Below are 23,469 nucleotides of genomic sequence, written 5' to 3'. Positions count from 1 at the left end.
TAATATGCAGTTTTATTCCCGACTCAACGATAATGTTAACTTTCTTCACCTGAAACGCGGGACGAAAGTAACAGTTTATTCCCGCTTAACGCATTTGCGGGAAAAAAGAGGGCATATTTCCCGCAAATCATTTTTACAGTTTTCTCTCTATTTCTTTTTTGTATTGAACGCGGATGGTGGTTGAAATTCAAAAGGTTGACAAAACCAGTCATACGTATCGTTGTTAAACTTTCAATAATGTTCCAACTTCCAAAGTGATAAAATGATCGCACTTACGTATGCATAAAAGAAATGTAATGACTTTCAACCAAAAAGTTTTCAAGTACTCAACAAAATCGTAATATTTTAATGCGTAAAATTGAAATTTATTACGTTGCTTGAAATTTTATTAAAAAACGAATTTACCTACAGGAATAAATATTGGTATCACATGACTGTGCAATATTCAATGACGCTTTCTCTGTATTTATCAACATATCATATGTATGCACATTTTTCCTAGGTGGAGGGTCTCTGACTCTTCTCAGTAAATCCACCTACGGGAATAATCTTCAACTTTATTCCCTTGTTACATAATATGCTATTATCTAACAGACCTCTCTTCGCTCTGGAAAAAATCGATTACATCACGCCGCTAATGGATGTTTGAAATGATGTAATAAACGTAACGCATCGTGTATTTTTTAATCGAATACCAACTTTTGTTGTACTATTTCGAAGCCATGGTGAAGCTTAAACTGCGAATTTACGACAATCTGATATTTAACATAGAAAGAAAACGGGTGAGTTTGCTCGGTCGGTAAGGGTAGGAATATTACATAACCTTAAGAAGTTTCAGTAGAATCCTTGACACGGGGGTCTGACTTTCTTTTTGCTAATCGATTTACAAGCACGATCATAGGCCCCACAATTTCCATAAGTTTGAAGAGATATCATTACAGGTACTTGGGAAGAGAATAAATTGCAAAATTCCGAGGAAAAAATTAAGACAGATAAAACGTGACCAAAATTGAAATCTGCCCAAGTAATGTCGTTTCTTTCTCGTTGACCATCATTGGCGCAGATAGCTGCATTACCAGAGATCTTTAAACGTTTTTTTTTTTTTTTTCTCTTTTCCCGACCCTTCTGATTCACCTTTAAGTTGCAACGATCCGCAGTAACCGACTTTCCACAAGTGAACAATTATCCGTCTCAGAAAACAAAGCCGAGTTTCCTCACACCGAATCAGGCCTCGAACAATTGAATTCCTCAGATTCCGCCTGTTTGCGAATGCCGGATGTTCGTGCAGATAAATCACCGCGGAAAACAGTTGCTGATTAATTTTTGGCGCTGGTGTTTGTACCTTCGGTTGAGTTGAGTTAGTATATGTACAAGTACATGTATTATACCTTCCCAAAGGACGTGATTGATGGGATAACTTTTACCGACATGTTCACCTGTTGTCGATCGGATAAATTACTTCGCCTCAAAAGCCCGGAGCGAGAGAGAGAGAGAAAGAGAGAAAAAGAACAAAAGGGAAGGGGGGGGGGGGTATCGAAAACAGCTCTTATCATTTCTCCCCCCTTTCTTTCCACCCGTCTGCAGTATCAACTAAAAGCCTTGATTCAACCCTCCGCAGGATCAAATGTCCCCGTGGTACCGATGGTGGAAGAATACCGTCAATGTCAGGCTCGTCATGGATCAGGAATTGTTCAGGCGATTATCCGTCGAATCCGTCCCGGAGCGAGAAACCGAGTCTACGTCTTCCTCCCGAGTAGCCGAAGAAAAAATGGCCGGTGAGTCCGACGACGCCGGAATATGAAAAGCACCCCTTTAAACTGGTGAGAAAAACTATTGTGATTGAGATTTTTTTCGAACCCTCCAAAAATTTTGTTCGATTTCTGGTAAACAGATTACGGACGTCGGTTTACGGATTCAGAAATCCGCTGTGAATTTTACTACCACCTTGTGAAATTTCGGTATCTTGACGATTCAATTTTGATATCCGACGAAGTTTTTCCTCCGACGCGGAGGACGAAAATAAAAAAAAATAAAAAGAAATTAAATAATTCAGACTCGCGTTCGCGGAGAGTGAAAAATTTTAACCGTACGCGGGAATACTTTCAATCCAAACGTAATATTTGGTAGAGAATTTCGCACCTCTTTTTGTCTTAAAGACAATCGGAAGAATCCGAATTTTTGTTCCAAGACTTGAAGGTTACGGGATATTTTAGAACATTAGGCGAACGAAACTGCAAATGAAGGGAAAAAATTTTCATAAAACTTTTTTTTATTTCTTTTTTCACCATGACACAAATATTTGGTCTCTGTCTAAAAATCGACACCTTTATCGGCTTCTCCGGTTCGTCTCGTCCTTCGGCTGGGCCAAAGGGCAAGTTCGATATAGGAACGGGGGCGGGATATTTCGAAGAAATAAAGCTAGAATAGGAAACTAATAAATTCTTTATTGTCTTGCGCTATCGGGCGTAACGGCGTGGTGAAAACCCCGTCTTCGAATCCACGGTTAGGTATATCAAATATATATATATATATATATATATATATATATATATTATAGGATATATATATAGAGAGAGAGAGAGAGAAAAATCCAAATAAAGAATCCAGCACAATTTCAAGTAGTAATTGGATTTCACCACCGTCACGATCGAGTCACGCGACGACTTTCGCATGGGTATATAAACCGAGCTGAGTTTCAGACGTGATATCACGTGTCCACGGGGAAACGATTCTTACTCCTTGGTGTGTACGTTTTTTTTGTTTTTTTTTTTTTTTCTTTTTTCATCCCCCGCCTGCTTCCTTATCTCACATCATTAGTTGTATACTATTTTGTTTTCGTAATTACTCGTGGAGAAAATCAGTGGCGAGCAAACTTTGGAGAACAGATAACTTGCGCTGATTAAGGCATACGAGGAAAATTCTTTTGGTGATAGATGTATGGGGAATTTTATGCGAACCGAATCGACATTTAATCTGACCCTGAACATTTTTGATTTTGTTTAAAAATAATTTCTACGATTGTCCGAACTTTAAAACAGTACCTGGAATTTTTGTCAAATTTTTTATTCGACTGGTTGATTGTTTGTAAATATTGAGAGTGGTTTTGTAAGGGATCTTTTTTAGAATTATTAAAAACTTGAGTTTCTTTTAAAAATATTCCAAGACGAGACCCAAGATGCATTAATTTTTGTTCCATTTTTTTTTTTTTAAACAGTTTTAACTTGTTCGATCAACTAAATATCTCGAAACTTCTATTTTTCACTGAGACAATTTCTAGAACCGTTTCGAAGTTTAGAAAAAAAAAAAGGAAATTGAATGTAAAAAAAAAAATAAATAAAAATCACAGCACGATGAAACCGGTCTAGAAATATTTTTTGTGAAAAATAGAAGTTTTGGGAGTATTTCGGAAATTTTCAGTTGACCAAGAAGATTGAAAATACTGAAAAAAAAATTTTCTATAATATCTGCCCATCATGGACCCGGTATTGAAATGTTTGAAATAAAAAATAAAGTTGCTGAGAATTTTTTTGAGACTTTTAAAAGAGGTCCTTCTCAAAATCAAATTGAATGTTTACAGATAATTGATAAGTTGGATAATAAATGTGAAAAAATTATTGTCGACGTTGGCCGGTCGCCTGGAATTCTTCATGCAATAGATGTAGAGAATAATCGCGTCTTCTCCTCTTTCCATTGATTGATTCACGCGACGAACAGGTAAGAATTTTTCTAGAAAATAAAAGCAATGTCTCGGATTCTCGAAATGTCTAGTTGCGGTTACTCGTTGCAGACTGCTGCAGTCTTTAACTGTTTAATTTTCAATTAATTTGAATAAAGATAACAAGAGACGTGATTTCAATATTGATAATAATGTTTCAGAATCACCTTGGCCAATTTAATAATCTTTAAAATACCTTTCACCTTGGATTCGTCCATATGGTTGGAGAAAAAATGATAAAAAAGACATTCGGCCTGAGATTCGAAAATTTTGTCAAGTGGGTGAAATAACCTGCCGTCATATCAATGTGTCATACGTTTTATACGTAAGCATGTATGAATGCAAAGGAGGAGTATTCGTTCAGCGAATATTCGCAACGTTGCAGATTCCGGGAAACAGGTGCTTCGAGATGCGCGCCTTTTGACGAGAGGGAAAGCTGGAGCTGAACCGGGGCCCCATTGAATTAATTCAATTGTAAATTCAGGAACCCGGTGCTTCTTATTAAGGGATCCTCACGAAGCTCAGATGCCATTTCGCTCATTGACCACTCAACCGTAAACCACTCAACCTTCGGGCTAACGAACGGAGAGATTTCAAACCCAACCTGGAACGCGGCGATGTATAATTTGTATAACTTTCTCTCCACCGATCGTCGACTCGGAATACATATGTGATAATCGACGTGCCTCAATCGCTGTTGTACGACACGATGAGTGTTATTTTATAGATAAAGATAAAATTGTCCTTTATTCTCATCCAGATCATCAAAAATTTAACGAAAAAAAAACGCACTGTTATTATCACAATGTCTCTGAAAAATAAATTAATTGTTAATTAAAGAGGATTGAACGTTTATTTGAAGGCAGTGAAAAAAAGAAAATGAAAACGTTCCAATTACCGCGAATAATTTTTTCGACCGGGTAACCAAATGTTTGGCGATATGGAATCGAATTCATTTATTTATTTACTTTTTTCTCATCTACCGCGGAGAAATGCCTTAATCGTTTCGAACGATTTCTTCTTTTTTAAACGCACGAACGAATCGTAAAACGTTTTTATTTTCTCAGAGTAAGTTTTCGTTGATTCATTCATAGGTTCGCCCATGTTTCGGCAAACAGTTTTTCTCATCATCGGTTAAAAAACGGCGTTGCGCCTGACCAGGAAACTATATCCAAGAAAAAAATTAAAAAATTAACAATTACGCCGAAATAACACCGCGTTTGAAAATCATTTTTATAAATAAATTTGGGTTAATTGATGCGAAATAATCAGTTTTATGAAGAGAAAAATCTATTCGCCGGACATATTGGGAGCATATAAAAAATTTGATAAAATTTTATCGGCCGGTATTGTCTCAAAGCGTAAATAACTGTTCACGGAATTGTTCGACATGATGAATCGTCAAACAAATTGCATAGCGCAAAATTAAGCGAAGGTATGGAAACAAGCTACCGACGAGAAACTCTGCGGGATCAAAATATGGCGGAAATGTTCGATGGTCGCATAGAGAATTGTGGTGGACGGTAGTTTCAGGGATGAATATTTAATACGGATGAATTACTCTCGTTATTAAACCGCCTATAGTTGAGAAAGTTTAAATTATATCTAACAAGATAGAGTACCGTGTGTGAGGCCTGTGTCAGGAGTACGAATAATTAGAATTTCAATATTCATAGCAGAGAAATAGAGGGAGAGAGAGAGAGAGAGAGAGAGAGAGAGAGAGAGAGACGAGGTGCAGAGTTACTGGTCGTTAAAGTGCAGCCGCCTACTAACGGACTCAACCAGCCGGAACAGCGAATTTTTCGCGATTCGAAGCGCAGCCTGAAGTGTCGAATTTCGCGCTGGATGTTGTTCAATTAGGCGATTTCGTCGAATGAAAACCAATGGTTGCTTTTAAACTGTGGCGGATTTCCTAAAAAGAGGAACAAAAAAGAATATGTATATATAAAGTAAAAATAAAGTGCTGAAATTGTTCTGGATACGACTTCAAGCGATTCGTTTTTTTGCCCACTCGACTTATAATTTTCCGATCTTTTCCACCATCCGTTTAACGAACTAATCTTCCACTTAATTTAATATCGTTGAAACTGCTTCGGTTGTCCACTTTTATACTTCCTTTATATAGGATTAACGGTTCAATGTATAAAATTTATAATTAATTGTGTAATTATGTATGAAAATGTCCGAGTTAATTATATGAATCAATCAAGTCTCTGTCGAGAAGATCCGTAAGCTACTGATTAAAAACTTGATAGTTTTTTGTGAAAAAACAGACGAATTAAAAGTATGAGTTAACGATCAGTTGTCAGTCACTATTCAAATCTGTAACGAAGTTCTTTCAAATATTACATTAGATATAAATATGACTTACGATAAAGATACCGAAAAGTTGATAAATTTTCTTCTAATGTGTGAAACTTTGAACATTGTATATTTTGTATGGATTTTTGTAAATGTTGTTCAGCTTATTTTAATGACAACTAACGAATTCCAGTCAAACTTCCAATATTTTTGACTTTGTAACAAACTACATGTTTAAATTAAGTAGATGATGAAACTAATTTTTGTGCTATTTTCCTTATCGTATTTCTTTCCTTGATCGACTTTTGAAAAATTCACACCACGATTCTTGTAAATCCGTAATTCTAAAAGTGCTGATGAAAATTGTTAAACAAGAAAAGGAAAACGATTTGTCGTGAAACCAATCTCGAAGATTATTTAACAATTTTACACATAGTGGACTCCAGAAAAAATCTTGGAAACGTTCGTAACTCCTGCGTAAAGTCGAGTTACGACGAGAGTTGCGATACACAGACAGTAATTTCGAGATGAATATCTGCCGTGATTCAAATCCGCGAGGGGATGAAACGCGTGCCCGTCATCACTGGCGTTAAGAAGACCCTGGGATATAAGGTATAAGGTACAGACACACAAACGCAGAGCGTGGCGCAGACGTCGGGCTGATGATGAAGAGATTCCCTCCACCACCACCCCCCCCCCCCTCCCCCACCCCCCAACCCTCCAACCTCGTCCGTTATCTTTTCAAGAGGTGGGTAAATTCATGCCGGTAAGCCTGAAAGCGACGGGGTGTGCGAACTTCGTGTAATACGTCGAGTAGGCGCCTCCTTCTCTCTTCATCCCCCATTTTCACCACCCCGAACGCTACGCGATGCGATGCGAAGTGGTACACGAACCGGCTGGCTGCACACACACACGCACACACGCACACACAGAGATTCGTCAGCCAACCATCTCGGTCGAAGATATTTTCCCCGCGTTGCGAGTCGAGGAGCCGTAGCCAGAGCTTCCTTATACAGTTGTTCAAAGTTTATCCCGATTCCACGATTCACTTTATTACCGCTCTACCAAGCCTCTGACGCGGCGCCGCGGAAGTTGCCCAAGAATTCACCCCTTCGTAGGAGTTTCGGGCAAGCCAACTCGGTCGATACAGTCCCATACCTACCCGGGTTTGAGTATCGGGTAACCTTGGGTTGCAGACTATCGAGTCGGTAGGTACGTTCAGGATTTATCAAACGTACAGTCCGTCCAAGAGTTGAAAAGACACGAGACACCGTGTCAACGAAGGTTCGAACGTGCGACTGAAGGTGGTCGAGTTCAACTTGTCTGATATTTGGATATTTTTAGTGCTTTTTTAGATTCGAAAGTTTCTTCAGAGAACTCCACCGCGATCAAAATCAGTCTTGGTTCATTGGAATCATTCAAACGACGCAAGTTTGTCATTGTAGACATACTTTAGTTACTGAGATCGCTTCAAAATCATCAATAATTATGCTACTATAGTTGACATTTATGGTTTTTTTTTTTTTTTTTATCAAATTTCTGTTCCAAGTGAATATTGCTTCGACTAAGCACAACCCAATGAATTTCATTTGCACTTTCAAAACTTTGTTAGGCGATATTTCCGTCTATACAGCTCTTTGACTGGACTGTACGTGTGGTACATTCTTAGGAGTAATGCGAAAAGTAGCCGGATCCCTCTGCGCAGCGGTCTTATATTGGCGTAAGGTACACATGAAAGTCACCCATCCCTGCAATGTTATACCTGCAGCCAGAGAAACTTGTGGGAGCAGAAACTTCGCGAGTGACACAGGCCCGAATTCAGGCACTTATAGAGAACTTTCACGGTGTTGTTGTGCAATCGCAGCTCCCAATGGAAGCTCAGAATTTGTTGGAGCAACTTCCAACTTCAAAAGGAAAATAAGTGAATCTTGAAATATTTAGAAACGAGATGGCGAATTCGAGCTACTTTGCATTGTTAATCTCACATCCCTTTGCTTGCAATTAGTTCCTTTCCGTCGGGTTCTACCGACTTTCGCTTTTCATGTACTACCCACTTCAAGTAACTTCACCTTAATCCAAACTACTAATCCACTTGATTGTAAGTGACTCTACGTAAACTTTTATAGTGCCTTCCTTTAACCAAGCCAATGTCGAATATGACGCGGAAACTAATTCGTATGGAATACAAATATCAGTTTTTTTCTCGAGGGCTATAAAGTCTAACCGTTTAAAAATTTCATTATCGAATTTTTCTGTCCAGACGTCAAACGCTACATTTTTCATTCATCTACAGCAAAGCCAATTGATTACCCGAAGGTCGAGGGAACGCCGTCAGTCCAATTTGTCAGCCAATTTCCGCTCGAGTGTAGAATCAGTATGAGGAAAAATTTTCCATCTACTAGGTTTCGAAGAAAATTAAAAATCACGTATCGTTATTTTGTACATTATAACTCGGCTTCAAGAAATTGAACACAAGAAAATCCCCGTACTCGTATAGAAATTGCATGTCTGCTACAGAGAAGATGTTTAATAATGCCAATGAGAGAAATCATCAGTAATCAGTTGCTTACACTTTCGCCTCATTTGTTTTTAGTAGATCAGTTTTGATCGGTAACGAAGTTCGAATAAAGTCCTTGCAGGTAAATATACCCGAAGAACAGAGCCCGTTCCCGGTATTCATGAATATAATTCTATCCTCGCCTCCAGCAACAAGAATGCTCGAATGTATTTGTACCTTGGTTTCAGAGTACTCAGAATCATCCCGCATTTTGCTTTGTCCTTCACCGTCGACTGTGTATATACAAGGTCTCTGAAATCGCTCTTTGTCATGATATGGTCTGTTTCTCCCTTCATCTCCTAAAACTCCTCGATACGTAGCCGAAGCACCGAGGCATGTGCCTCCGGTGTCACGTGGCGCGTACAAAACGAAAGTAAACCGACATTTGACCCAGAATGTTTGATACACATACATACATGCACACGCAAACACGTGTGGTGGAGCATGTGTGCCTTACTCGTTCGGATAAAGCCTCGGCGCTACGTCAAAGGGTAAATTTCAATTAGGATACGCTCCAAGAATTAACTGAATGCTCCTAGTCGGCGTCGTTTGTTTGCCCGGAACGCGTCACTGTTCGAAATGATCAGATATTGTACACCCCGCGACATCGACGAAGTTCGAAACCTTGATTCAACATCCTTCCGCTACTTGAAATCTTCTTGACCAATTCTCCGCGAGTTTCTTCTGATCGATATTTGTTGTTCGTGGTGAGTAGTAATACAAACCCGATTCTGGATACAGATTCCTGCTACCGACGCACTTACCGATATCCTACCAAGACTCAAACCCTTTTCCGCTGTACCTTGACCGTTGGTAGAGGGAATGACAGCGAGATTGTTGGTAAGACAGCGCGATTCTAACCTTGGATTTATCAAATTGCTCGTAAGGCTGCACGATTTTGATCCTCGGGTGGGTACAACAGGGGTTGAACGCAGTGACGTCATCGCAGAGAAGGGTTTAAATCTGTGTAAGATGTCGGTAAGTTTTTTGGTAGTAGGAATCTGTATCCAGAACCAGCCTTGTATTACAACCATGTTGAAAACGGTCCCTCATCCAAAGTCAGAAATACCAGTATCCTAGTTAATATTGTTTGAGAGTAGGGGAATTGCGAGGAAAGACGACCGGCGGGAAAGGGCGGAACGACACTGGTTAAAAATGTAGTTTGCATTGTTATTGCATCTAAAATAGTGAACCGGTGGAGCCTAAAACTTAGAAAACTATGATCCCCATGCATCAAAAAGGAGGTTACTAGGGCCATGAATTCAAGGGGTACCGCTAAAATGGGCAGACGGCACCTTAAGAGGCTATAAATACAAGTCTGGTTACAAAAACACCTCACTCAGTACGCGGCGATCACCAGATGACCAACTCCCACCATGATGAACCTATTCCCACCAACCCACAAGTGGAGGATGGAGGCAAAGAGGATGGAAGTAGGGCCGAGTCTCCTTCCCCTGCAACCCCCTAGTCTGGAATAATACTAACTTACCATGATGGGTCATCGCTACAAAATTTCAGATAATATTCAGTATCATGAATTTGTAACTATAAAGGTCAATTCGCCTCAATACTTTTCAATCGTCCGTCGTTCAGACAAAATTTTAACCTACTAATTCACCTTTTTGATTATCTAAATTTAGTGTCATCATCCGATTTCAGACACCCAGCAGGTTACGTTGGAAAATACACCTCGATTTTTAGCACTTTTTCAGTTGCCTGCACGATTGGGGTGATATCAACGTCTATCGTGAATCGGTTAAACGATCTAAGTTAAAAGTTAAGAAAAGAGAAAAAAGGATAAGGATCAAGTTAGTAACGCTACAGTAACGATGCATGCTTAGGAAGAATCGTTACTTCACGTCTTTAGGATTGTCTGAAATTGACTAAACTATTATAAACAAAACATACTCATAAATTTTGAAAAGTAAGAAACTCCTTGAAAGTCATTCTGAAATCGCGCAATAATGAACTTTTCTAGCAATCTTATTTACGCCATTGATGGTGATCGCGAATGAAACAGCATACAAATATGTGTTGCAAATAAATTTGAGTAACACTAGTTGAGATATCAACAATATGAGAAACGGTTCTATAATCGGAAAGTTTCGAATGCATGAACTTTGGTATTTTTCATCCTGAAGACGAATGTTCCAGCGCTCAGTTAGCTCAGTTAGCTCACTCTAATTCAAGATTTCTGGAAATCTGATCAACGAGTGGACTAAGCCAAAAAACATTAGATTCTGATCAAAATGAAGTATGACATTTCGATCACCTCAAACCTTCCAATCCTAAGACATTTGCTCAAATCGTTGGAACCTTAATTTGTTCCGTTCGTATTTGGTCAAATTAATTTCTATAACGTAGTAGCAATGTTGTTTCATTCGTGTTCACCGTCATTGGTCCAAATAATATGGCTGGAACAATTCTCTAACTGGTTTTATGTCTTCTCGTAACTCGATGCATTGCACACTTCCACGTATGCGTTGGGACGATTGCAGCTATGAACGGAGTTCAGTCCGTTGCTCCTACATCAAGTAGTACGCGGAGAATTTCATTGTCACTTCAGTTATGGAGTTACCTGGAACTGAAGGTGTAGATGAATTGGACCGGAGTCCTTTTTCAGCGGTTTCCCTCCTTCCCTCACTTCGTCCTTTCATAGAATGGACCATGGGGCGTCTCGGGTCAAACACATTATGTTCGCTAAATTCTCAAGTTCTGCTGCTAGAGCATTAATTAACGTTTCACACACAGCATAGCACACGTGTGATCGATCTATGATGCGTAAGTAATGGTTGAATGTAATCCAAGCCTACCAAACCTTTAGCTTAATTTGGTCACGTCAGCTGAAAAGTTTCATTCGAATGAGAAATTTGTTCCTGAAGCTCGTAATTAACGAAGAAAAAATATGACAAACACGTTTTCACAAACATAGATTACTACCAAGGGGCATAAAACATCCCCCCACGATTCATTTTCAAGGCCTTCGCCGAATCCAACACCATAACGCCGCTCGAAGTTGGGGGAAATTAAACTTTCGACCGGGACAAAAACAATAACGGAAGTTGACCACCGAGGGTGGCAGAATGAGTTTGAAATTCATTTGGTACAGTTTAGTGGAAATGCCCTCTGAGTTTTGGGAAACGATCAAATCTCTATACATTATTTCGCCACTCCGAAACTTTGGGGAAAGTACTTTTTCAAAGCTGAACGAAGCGGATGATTTTATGATGGATTTATCACCTTGTTTGTCAGCCTCGGTAACGGCAGTCCTCGGAGGGCGGAAAAACTTTCTCTTTGAATGACGACGGTCGATGTTCGTCCCGATGAAAGGACAAAACTTTTTTCACGGAACGAATGAGATTCTATGTACATTGGGCATGCACATGTCTCTGTGAATGGGAAGAGATCGCCAATTTCAGTCGCACAACTAAATGTAAAGCTGAATAACTCAGGGAATGACAAAATATATTATAAACTCACACTTCCTCCTCTTCCACGATTTCTCTTTCTCTATCCTATGTGAAACGAATGAATCCTCTGATTACATTATTAACACCCGAATCAGCAAACGTTCCGTTTTAAATTTTTCCCGCTTTTGTATATTCAATTAACAACTCGCCCCAGGCTCTTTGCGGAATCAGATATTCTCAGAAATTACCAACGACTCGAACTGATTCACCGGTTATTTGCATGAAATACGGTGAATTGCAGAAAGAACTTTGATGATAAAGAAAGTTGGAGGAGCTTTCGTCATTATCTTTTCGAGCACCTTCTTGTCCATGCATCCGAAATTCAGCTCCAAGCAATGGTACGATACGACAAAAAACTGGTTTATACCGACGATTTGAATAAATTAGAATTCGAATTTATTCTTGCCGGAATTCAAACAATCCTTGACGAATAAAAATTGTGAACATAAAAAGTTTATAAAATCATTGCCAAGGATCCTATATAGTAAGAGTTTTCACAGTTTGAGGATTGTCGGAACTCACAGAGGACCTTCTGACAAGAAGCACTCAAGGAAAAGAAGAAATTGATGTGTAAATAAGGCGGGAAAGAAGACAAGGTCGATTTTAAAAATTCATAGGTTCGGGATCCACACGATAATGGAACGTGCAAACAGTCAAGAAAAAAACCTTCAGCATTAGCGGGTTGAGAAAACCTCTTGAATAGAAAATCCCATACGACAGAAAAAAAAAAACAGCAACAAGGTTTCGGTCTTCGCATTTTCACGATGCATGGTGTTAAAAAATTTCCAAGTAAAAATTGAACCACTGCCGCAATGCGAAAATTCCCACCCGGGAGGGTGTAACACGTAGAAAAGAGAAGGAGGGCGGAAAAAAAGTGTCTACCAAATAGAATTCGCAGTCCCATTTTTTCGCCTCGCTGCGGTTGGGTGCCTTAAGCTGTTGACATATTCCAGGGATTACCTGAAACAGTGCGACGCTGCTGTAAGGGAGCCACCAAAGGAGCGAAGGAGAAGCGAGAAGATGGATGACACCAGGCGGGGGGAATGGGGGCGAGAATAGAGGGTCGAAGTGGCGAAATATGGGCGTTTCGACGACGCTGGAAACACGCCGCTGTGCTGACCGAGGTTATTTTTTACTTGGTATAAGGTACAAGCTTGTCGCGGCGCGGCTTTACCGCATGGAAATTTCTACAACCGTTAAACCGGATGGGGGTGCATATATTTTTCAACCATTCGAGCAAACGAGCGAGCACTCGCCCATTTCTAAACGCCCTTAAACGACCCGTCGATCATTCACCCGAACCTGCAAAGTGGGCTCTCGAACCGTAATCCTTTTCCGAAAAATAATGCTTCGATACAATAACGTGTAATCGGATTAAGTAAAATGTAATCATTTGATGTTACGTGATGTGTGAATAGTGAAAAAATGTGATACAAACGTACAACGCAGTTATTTGTTTCAAGATATATCAGATATGGTAAAAGTAGCTGAATATGGGCTTAGATCCAACCATACATAGGTTAGATATGTCTGTTAGGGTGGTCCTTATTTGGGGGCCAGACAAATTTTCATTGTGTCATTGTTCACAAAAATCTGTGCAAGGTTTCAAGCCTTTGTGTCAATTGGAACACGTGCCGCTAAGATCTGAAAGTTTTACATATAAACTACATGTAGTTCTTTTAACCAGTTATTTCGTTTTGTATGATTTTAGTATAAGTTGAGTGACCGATTTGAAATTTGACCGAGCTGCTGCTTATAATGATAGAAAAACATACAAAGAAATACATTATAAAATGATGGTAAAATTTTGAAACTTTCACGGTTTGTTTCTATTATTACAAGCAACAACTCTGCCAAGTTTTAAATCGGTCTCTTAATATATACCAAAGTCATACAAAACGAAATAACTTGTTATAAACACTGCATGTATTTTACATTTGAAACTTTCAGACTTTAGCGGCACGTGTTCCAGTTGACGTAGAGGTTTGAAACTTTACACAGATTCTTTTATAATGAATTTGTAACAGATCTGGGGGCGTCTCAATGAAAATCTTACCAACCTTCAAATAAGGACCGTATCATGTCAGATCTGAAAATATGTGATCGGATTTCAATGCAGACATGTGCACGTAATATGAAATATGAGTTTACGTAAACAGGTTTCGATAAACATAATGCTAGATCTGAATACATGTAACAAGATTTCTACGAATATATTGTCAAATCCAGCAATAAATGACCAATTTTCAATTTAATTATGTACTCGTAAGCTGATATCTGATCATATGTATTCAGATTTTGATATACATACTGTCAGATCTAATAATATGCAAACAGATTTGGACGCGTAATGTCAGATCTGACTGCGCGTATTCAGATTTTAGTGAACTTAATGCTAAATCTGAATGTAAAAGCAAAGTGCAAATAGCACGGTGTCACATTTAATAGTATATGATTAGATTTAGTGAAAAATATATCAGATCTTAACAGCTAGTTGTCGGTTAGATCTGAATAAATATGTCAGAGTTGATCGTATTGCATAACCAAATATAGTGTCACATTTGACTGTATATAATAAGGTTTTGTTAGATAAAACGTCAAATCCCATGATTTGAATCATACTTGGTTAGGATTGGTAGTAATTAGTACAGCTAAAGAACGAAAAATTTCATTCTTTCAAGTCTTAATTTCGTACTCAAATTCAAACACAACTTTAATCATACACTTAATCAGATCAAGTCAGAAATAATATCAAGTTTTAGCTACATTTGAATCCGGATCTGGAAATTGACGTCCACCATTCACAAGTAAGTCATATGTGTGTAGATATATTGGATCTTCACATACACGTAAGATTACGTCAAAATCAGATAACGTTCCATGTTCAAATTAGTCAAGTCTTATAACACGAACCTCACTGAAAATAATCACAAACTACGCAATATCCGATTAAATGAAGTTTGAAATGACCGATCAAAGATATAACTTGACGAGATCCGGTCAGATTCAGATAAATATTCGATCGAACAATTTCTTTCCGGAGTTCTAGAGTACAGAGAGAATCAATCAAGACGTGAAAAAACGCTTTCGCGTCCTTCTCGCAGATTTCAAAACGAAGCAATCCCGCCCCTCGACTTAATTGAGAAACTCATATCTCCCAATCAGCCTGACTAAGCAGAACGAGAAACCATTCAGCAGGATCCAAGGACATACGCGGGGTTGACGACGCTCCCTTACAACATACCTATACACATATTTCGGAAACAATCGAACCTTCCTGCAGACATGAACGTATAAAACAATTTGTAAAAAAAAAACCGAGAGATCAAAGTTCAGAGATTTTAAAGCGAGACCCTTGCAACCCTCCGGGGAACGACTTCCACCCCAGTTTTGCGCACCTGTAGAACTCGACGAACACTTCCGACGAATCATCCGTCTGCGTGACGTTTCTCCGGTGCAAACTGCCCTCTTCTTTCTCTCCGCTTCCATGCTCAAGTGTGCGCAGCCAGGGATGAAGAGCGCTAGGGTGTCACAGTCAGTGGGGGGGGGGGGGGGAGGGAGGTTTAGAAGGGGTTGAAATTGCTGACTGCGGAATCCCGTCGACACTGTTACAGCGATTCTCGTCCAGGGCATTTTCCTACCTGCTGAATAGAATTCGCCAAGTTGCCCACCGTCCTTCCCTTGTGTCTCTTATTCACCTCCTCGAACACCCGAGAAAACTACCCCGTTTCAACGCCCGTGCTCGGAGTTGGACGGAGCGAAAAGGGGAGCCTCGTCCGATCATCGCGCCCTTGATGGATCAATTTATGCCACTGGATTCCTGATTCCTACCGTGCTTTATCGCTTTTCACTTCATCGACTCACCCCCAGAGGACAAACCAATTACCAACGATGCTTCTTCCGCAGCTTCGCGTTCACTCTTCGTTATTTAACTTACAAACAACTGTTCGATAGACTGAAACACTCGCGATTGGTAATTGAGTCAATTTATGCCGTGATGTATAGATTCAAGTCGTTTCAAATGGATCGAAATTATTACAATTCGTCAGTTTATGCCGCGTGCGGAGATGCGAAAAAATCAACATCCCCTTGACGTAAAAAAAAATTCTCACAACGCAATGTTAGAACCGAAGTGTTCCTACTGTTATCGAAAAATTTAAGTTTCATACGATTTTTTCCAACAACTATACATTCCAAGAAATTCTAACTCAAAATATAAGATGTAAAGATACGTATGATATTGTTGTAAACAAGTAAATGGTAAACAGATCCCTTATGAAAAATCAATTCCCGGCGGTTAAAAAAATTAATTATTTGTTCGTTGGTAATTCCGTTCTTACAATTAATCCGCCATATCGTTTGTTTTTATTTCATACACATTTTATTCAAAAATCATTTCAACCTTGTGTATTTTTCATTTAATCATCACTGTGACGAGAGAATAATTACAAAAGTATACATTAAGCGTGACCACGTATAAGTACAATGTACGTACAGAAAAAGGGTGAGATGAATATACATAATCCTTGAAGCTTTATGTGTATACATTACATGAAATACGAAGTTTATATGACGACGTTTTAAGTTGATGTTATGAGAAAAAAATTGACGCTGTGGATTTCCGTGGGGCGCAAGAGGGAAAGGGAGGGAGGGGGGAGGATTAGGTAAAACCGTAAGCCGGGTATAACGACGTAAATTTTTTTTAACCTCGGTTTTTTTTTTCTTTTTCTCTTTCTTTTTTTTTTTTTTTTTTATTTGTTACTCGCAACACCGCGGCTCGTTTTTGTCGTAGGTAGGATCCCGCTACCGCGTAATAATGATTTTTTCTTTTCCTTTTGCGAAATTTATTTATTCTTCGGACGCACTTTTAGCTTGGATTACTTAATAAAACCAGCCTGTCAGCACAGTTTTTCTTTAATATAAAAGTCAACCACGCAACCGAACTTTCTTGTATATTATCTTGTATATTTTAATCCATATTTATGAAATGTTTAACCTTATCTCTCTTCCTGCAAAGTTTCGTTTTTTTTTTTGTTCTTTTTTTCTTTTTCCTTTCTTTCTTTCTTTCTCTCTTTCCTACTTTCTTTATTTTCTTCTTCTTTTTTTTTTCCTTTTTCCTTCGCTTCTTCTTCTTTCGTTCGCGTTATAAAAGCAGTTCGTTATCATAAGCGCATGAACTCATTAACGAAGGGACGAATCCGCGCAAAGTTGCGTACGAAATTTTTCTCTTCAACCCGAACAAACAAACGGACCGACGACGTCAACATTTTTCACAACGCTACGAAACTTGCATTATTCGCACGATTTTTTCCGTGTCTCGATCAACGAAATCTTTCTTCTTTATTCTTGGCGAAAGGATGTGACCCAAAAAAAAACAAACAAACAAATAAATAAATAAAATAAAAATGAACACGAGAACTCTCCGTAACATTCGATCTATAATCTTTTTTCTATCAAGGCTCAAAAGATTGAGCGGCAAATGGGTGCAGGATACTCGGCTACTGACAGTCCTAGGTATGAAGTATGGAGGCAAGAAAGATGAAGAAGAAGGAGAAGAAGAAACGCCAACGGAATCAGCCGACAACTGATAACCTCCGATTCAACGCGCGTTCTCCAATTACACCTGGGTTCTTGTTTGAGAGATAGAGAGAGAGAGAGAGAGGGAGAGAGAACTCTAAGCTCCTCGTTTCGTCCGACTAATTACCGTCCGCTTCTTCCGCTCGATCTCTCTTGAAATGAACAAGCATTATTTTCTTCCTTTTCGTTCTCTATACTTTTTTTTTCCTCTCACCTTATTTTTATTTTCTCATTTCTACCTTTTTCGCGTTCTCAAGACTCGACGATGGTCTTTCCGGAGAATCAGCAAATTTCTATCCAATTTAGAGGCTAGATTACTGTATCATAGAGGCGTGTATTTATTACACGTGCGCATGCCCTGCGTTGACAATAATCAACGTAATTTTTAACGTAGTTTGGGAAAATGTTTTTTTATTCCGTGTAAAATGAAGACTTTTTTACTCTTCAGGCAACGTGTAAAAACTTGGAAGAATATTAATTAATCTTAAAGGTACTTTTCACACTGGTTTCCAAATATTTCTATACAGCTATTACGAGGTGATTAACTATTTTCACTGTTCACCACGACTGAAAAATATTTTTTTTTATGTATTTGAAGTGAAAATGAGGTTTGAAATTACAACCAGAAAATCTGTTACGCTTTACTACTCGATCTTTCCGATTATGGTCGTTACAACGATATTTTCTTGTAAATCAATAATTTTATGATGCTGTTACGATAAATTTATGTGAAGGCCTTATTTAAGCGAGAAAATGTAATAAACCAAGCGAACAGATTCAACAGATAGCAGTAATCAGTCAAATGTCGTACTGACTGCTATAATTACACTTCCTTGTAATTCTACCAATATTTATACATTTGTTTTAACGATACCGATTTCATCAGAATTTCGCAACAAGTAATATATAAAAAAAAAAAAAAAAAATTACACATTTTTCAGTACAAGAAATTTTATCGAAGCCCCACGAATCTCCGTAAAAGTTTACGGTATGAAGTAACGTGAGAGCTTGCAAAGTATGTTCAAATCTTACGAAGACCGATAAAATCCAATAAAAGTCCTGCAAAGCACGAAATTGAATTTCGCATCAAAGCAATTGAGAAGTAAAAAAAAAAACAAATCTTTCCATTTCACAAGTTAGAAATCCAGCTGCGCAAAATATATCAACCGCCGAATAGATATCCTTGCAAATCATACAGTAAAACTTACTCGTTTCAGCAGCAAATTGAAATCATGACCGATTCTTATTTGAACCTGTCGCTGAGAGAACATTAATTCCGACGAATTCCCGGGAGACTTCGTGTAAATCGTATTTCGCTCTTTATAATTCGACGAAAATATCTTTCAAAGTTGCAATTATTTTTCTTATTGATCATAAGTCAATTATAATTTAATAGTACATAATTCCAAATTTATAGTCCCTGCACGTCGCAACCCAACAAACTTGGTTTGATAGTTTAAAAAATATAAGTGGACGGCACAGGTGTATAAGTTAAAAGGTATAAGAGACAATAGTCGAGTAAGAATAAAAGAAAATAGTAACAATAACATAAAAGCGGACGGTAAAAGTGTATATAGATAAAATCGAGTGGAACAATTGTTCGAAGAATTTGAAGGGAGAGTGTTTGATGTGTCGTGTTTATAATTTTAGAATGGTGTGACTTTCTTTATTGTTTCAGTTCGTCGTTATTTATTTAATTTGTTACCTGATCAGGATTTGGGTTAATTTCACACACTTTATTATTTACTGACACCTCCATACACAACTCTCTCCTTCTAAAGTCGTAGGCCCACTAATTTGCTGATCCGCTGATCCGTCCGAACTTCGGTTCTTACTATCGTCTATCCAAATACATACATCGTCACAAAGTCAATCCATCAAACGGAAAGAAGAAGAAAATGAAAAACAAGTAGAAATCCGAAACTCTCTTCGAGTACATTTTCACGTTTTAACCCTTTCAGTCACACATTCTTCCACTCGATATATTGGCCTGAATTTTGTTACTCCGGAGTTTTTAGGGTCACCGATCGCGAATCTGAAGCCGAAATTTGGCCATTTCTAAATCCAAGATGGCGGATCGAATATGGCGGATGTAAAATCGAAAAAAACCATTAAAATTCGATGCTTCCGGCCGAAACTTGTTACCCCGGTGTTTCTGGGGTCTCTGATCAGGAATCTGAAGTCAGAATTAACAATCAACTATGATAAGGCTAGGATATGAAAAATTTTGAGGTGGAGCGTCGAGCATCCCACGTTAAATTTCAGTCCAGAAGAGCGTTGTTACATAGAATATGTTACGTAAACGGAGGGTTTCGGGGCAAGAGTAGTTGGGGGCTGCAGAGAGGAAGGACGCGAAAGGCTTCCAAGTGCCCATCCGTCCGGCATTAAGGCAGACTCGTGTTGGTGTCTAGTACTCTAGTCGAGGTGTCCCATCCGTACGGAGGTTCGGCATGACGGTCTTTCTGGGTAGGTACCTACAACTGGCACGTACTACTTGGTAGCCGGTGCGGTCATGTCCGTCCTCCACTGGCGGCTCACCCTGTCCCAGGAAGACAGATTTATTTCCCGCGAATTACATTAGCCAGGGGATAAGGGCTCGTTTAACGCGTCCCGACGCGCGGCGCCTTCGCCTACTATATAGGTATAATGGACTACTGTTTCATGTTGCGGAAAGTTTTTTTTTTTTTGTTTTCCTTTCGCCATTTGCCGCGGAACCAAGGTCTGAACGTTAGTTTTTACCGTGAAAAATATTCTTTCGAAGTTTCGGATTTTTAACACAGGGCTGAAAAGACTTTGTGCCAAATAAACAGCGTGTCGAAAAAACATGTAATTTGAACTTCCCGCTCTTTTTGACCTCCTGTAAGATTGACAAATGATATCTTTTGTTTTTTTTTTTTTTTTTTTTTTTTTTTTTTTGATATCATTATTCAAATAATTAGGAAACTGACGGAGTGATCGAATCAAAAATTTCATCAGATCGAAGTCAAGAAGAACGGCATCGATTGAGACCAGAATCGTAGATATCCGTCGATAAATTCTCGAAATATCGTCACTTGAATTTATTTTTTCCCTTTTGTTAATGAAATCGGTCGAAAACTACTCGATCGATCAGATTCAAAATCTACTCGTTTCTAAGTTAAGGGGTTAGGTGGGTTTCAAAATTTCAAAAAATCGAATTTTTTTTTTTTTTGCTTATCTTATAATTGAATATGTTGAGAATATTCCTTTAAAATTTTAAAACGATCCGAGTCATATTCTAAGAGATATAGCCTTTGGATGTTTCACCCATCAGGCTATAACCGAGCGTAACGCAGGTATATGGAGGCAGATATATCGAGGCAGCTGCTTAGCTATTGTTCGTTTATTTTTGTGATGCGAATACTAGGCTTAGGACTTGCCGGATGTAAAAAATTCTGTGGTTTGATGGATATAAGTTCCTCATTCTTGAATGCATCAACGTACAATTTTTATGTTGATAAAATACATGAGTGCGTCATAACTGTTGCCGAATCAATTTTGTTGTCTGCTGCAAATCAAGAAAAAAAATTAACGTGTGATGAAAATAATGTTGAAGATACGACAGATGTTACCGTGTCAGGTGATGGCACGTGGAAAAAACATGGGTTTGCATCATTATACGGTGTAAGTACGATTATTTACATGTTTTTTGGTTGTAAATCTTCAATCGCGTTTTTCTCGAAACTACATTTTTGAAATCGGTAGTCACGATTTCTCGAAAACTTATGAACCGATCTCTTTCAAATTTTGCACACTTCTTCAAAATAACATTATCTCGTACTTGAACGAAGGAATTTTTTTTTTTTCTATTCCAAGTAATTTTTCAAGGCCATGAAGGGTGCAAATTTTACTCAAAATAAGGGTTTTTTGTTTTCAACGCCGCCAAAAATGTAATTTTTTTTTTTTTTTTTTTTCCTTCGTCCAAGTACGAGTTTTAAACATCTACTAACAGAAAATTTTTGGTTTTTGCATTTCAGATGAATCTGTCATGAGTTATCCTGACTACGCCGAGAGAACTTTTTTTTGAGGGGTCACAGCAGACGACGTGTCCACGCCTTAATTTTCAATATTTTTCAATGAAAATTTCACAAACTACTTATAAAATATGTATCTTTTATGTGTTAAATTGATGGAATGAAATATTCTGTTGATTAAGTAAAAAAAAATTCATAAAAATGTACCTATTTTGAGCTTTTGAAACCCACCTAACCCCTTAAGAAAATCTCTTCTTAGAAGCCAAAAGCATACGGATTTTTTCAAAATTTTAATTAAATTTTTTTTTTACGATTTTCGGTAAAACTAGACCACGTATTGTCTTTTAAATTAAATTGTGATTAAAGAGGAACAAAAATCCTTCCTTCAATCACGAGCTATTCTCGTCTACTAACAGAAAATATTTGACTATTTGATTTCAGATAAAGCTATCACGAGTTATCTTCACCATTGCAACGATACTTTTTTCTAAGGATATCCGAAAACCAATTCTCAGACGCTGAATGTTCAAAATTTGTGTATGTAAATTTTATAAAATATTTTACCAATACCGTTATTTTATATGCTCAAAGTTAGAATAAAATACTTCTATATGTTACGTTTAAAAAAAATTAGAGAAATTGAGTTTTCTTGCGGCCTTCAAGACCCGTCTAATCACCTTAAGAAACCAGAATTAATATGTCTCGTACATTTTGTTCAAACGGGAAAAAGTCTCATGTAGTTTAAGACATCGTTTAGATTTGAGCTTAAAACCTTTTAGATAAAATTGTTCCAGAAAGAGAGAGAGAAAAAAAAACACTGCCCTGGTTTGCAAAGATATAGGTTATACATAACATTTCTATAATGAAACATGAATATCGTTTTTTGCAGATTTCTTTCATGATCAGAGACGCCAACACTTGACGCTGTCTTCTATGCGATAAGAAGTTCGCGTTACGTATAAACTAAATATTATTCTGGAGACCGGTTTTGTCCTTACATTCATTATTTATGTTCTCGCTCCCGAAAGTTGGAAACAATTGTAACGGATCGACAAGGGTTGAAACTTGGAAGAGACATCAGCTGCTGATCCCCAAAGACTGATTGATAAACGTGGAAATAATTTCGAAACTGATTAGTATAACTCTCAGTCAAGGAGCTCAGGCACAGCTATTTTGGGAATTGAATTGAAGAAGAATTGTTAATAAATGGCTTGTGGAAGGTTCCAGATGTTTTTTCGTTGCTTTATATTAGAAATTTGTTTTAATGATTACCAAAATTCAATTTTAAAAGAAAAGATGACACTTGTTAGGGAATTCAATCTTACACTTGATGGTCTGAAAAGAGTTTTGTAGTTAATCATAATCTTTTTTCTCAAATTGTTGATTTTGAGCTCAAGTTATTCGAATAGGTGTTTCTCTTTCCCTAACTTTTCATCCAGACTGTGAAACCGATTAGTTTTTAATTTCATTACAAGATTTTCATTTCTTCATTGGAAAATGTCCTCCTGACGTCGGAGCCTGGTTGTCACCGCCATTTTATCACGACACGAACGAAGTTTCTAATTCTAATAAAGGCAAATCGTAATTTTTTGGGTTCGAAATTATTCAATTTTAAAATATCATTTTTACACTTTTTTTTACACCCACTCCTATCGGGTGGTGAACAATAGTTTACACTCACTATGTTCTTCTCCAAAATGTGTACAAATTTTGTTTAAATGTCGATAAATGTAATGCGAAAATGATGAGAAATTTTGATTCATTCCTTTGTCATGAAAAATACGCGAAAAAACGTTTAAAAAAAAAGCGATCCCAATGCAGAAATGAAGATAGAGAGGAACGACAATGAAAAGAATA

The 23,469-nt window shown here is 38.0% G+C and overlaps 1 protein-coding gene and 1 long non-coding RNA gene across 3 annotated transcripts in view; one reads left to right on the top strand and one right to left on the bottom strand.

The window, feature by feature from the left end:
• The window catches only part of LOC124308481 (zwei Ig domain protein zig-8), a 409,568-nt gene that overhangs the window by 197,082 nt on the left and 189,017 nt on the right, over positions 1-23,469 (bottom strand). The gene's annotated exons all lie outside the window — the stretch shown is intronic.
• Positions 20,937-21,818, top strand: LOC124308482 (uncharacterized). The gene is made up of 2 exons (XR_006908999.1): positions 20,937-21,262; positions 21,616-21,818. It is a non-coding gene; the product is annotated as an uncharacterized LOC124308482 (long non-coding RNA).

This window comes from Neodiprion virginianus, chromosome 7, assembly GCF_021901495.1.
Source record: "Neodiprion virginianus isolate iyNeoVirg1 chromosome 7, iyNeoVirg1.1, whole genome shotgun sequence".
Lineage (NCBI taxonomy): Eukaryota > Metazoa > Arthropoda > Insecta > Hymenoptera > Diprionidae > Neodiprion > Neodiprion virginianus.
The sequence above is the reverse complement of the archived record's forward strand: the minus strand, read 5'-3'. Positions and strand labels throughout refer to the sequence as shown.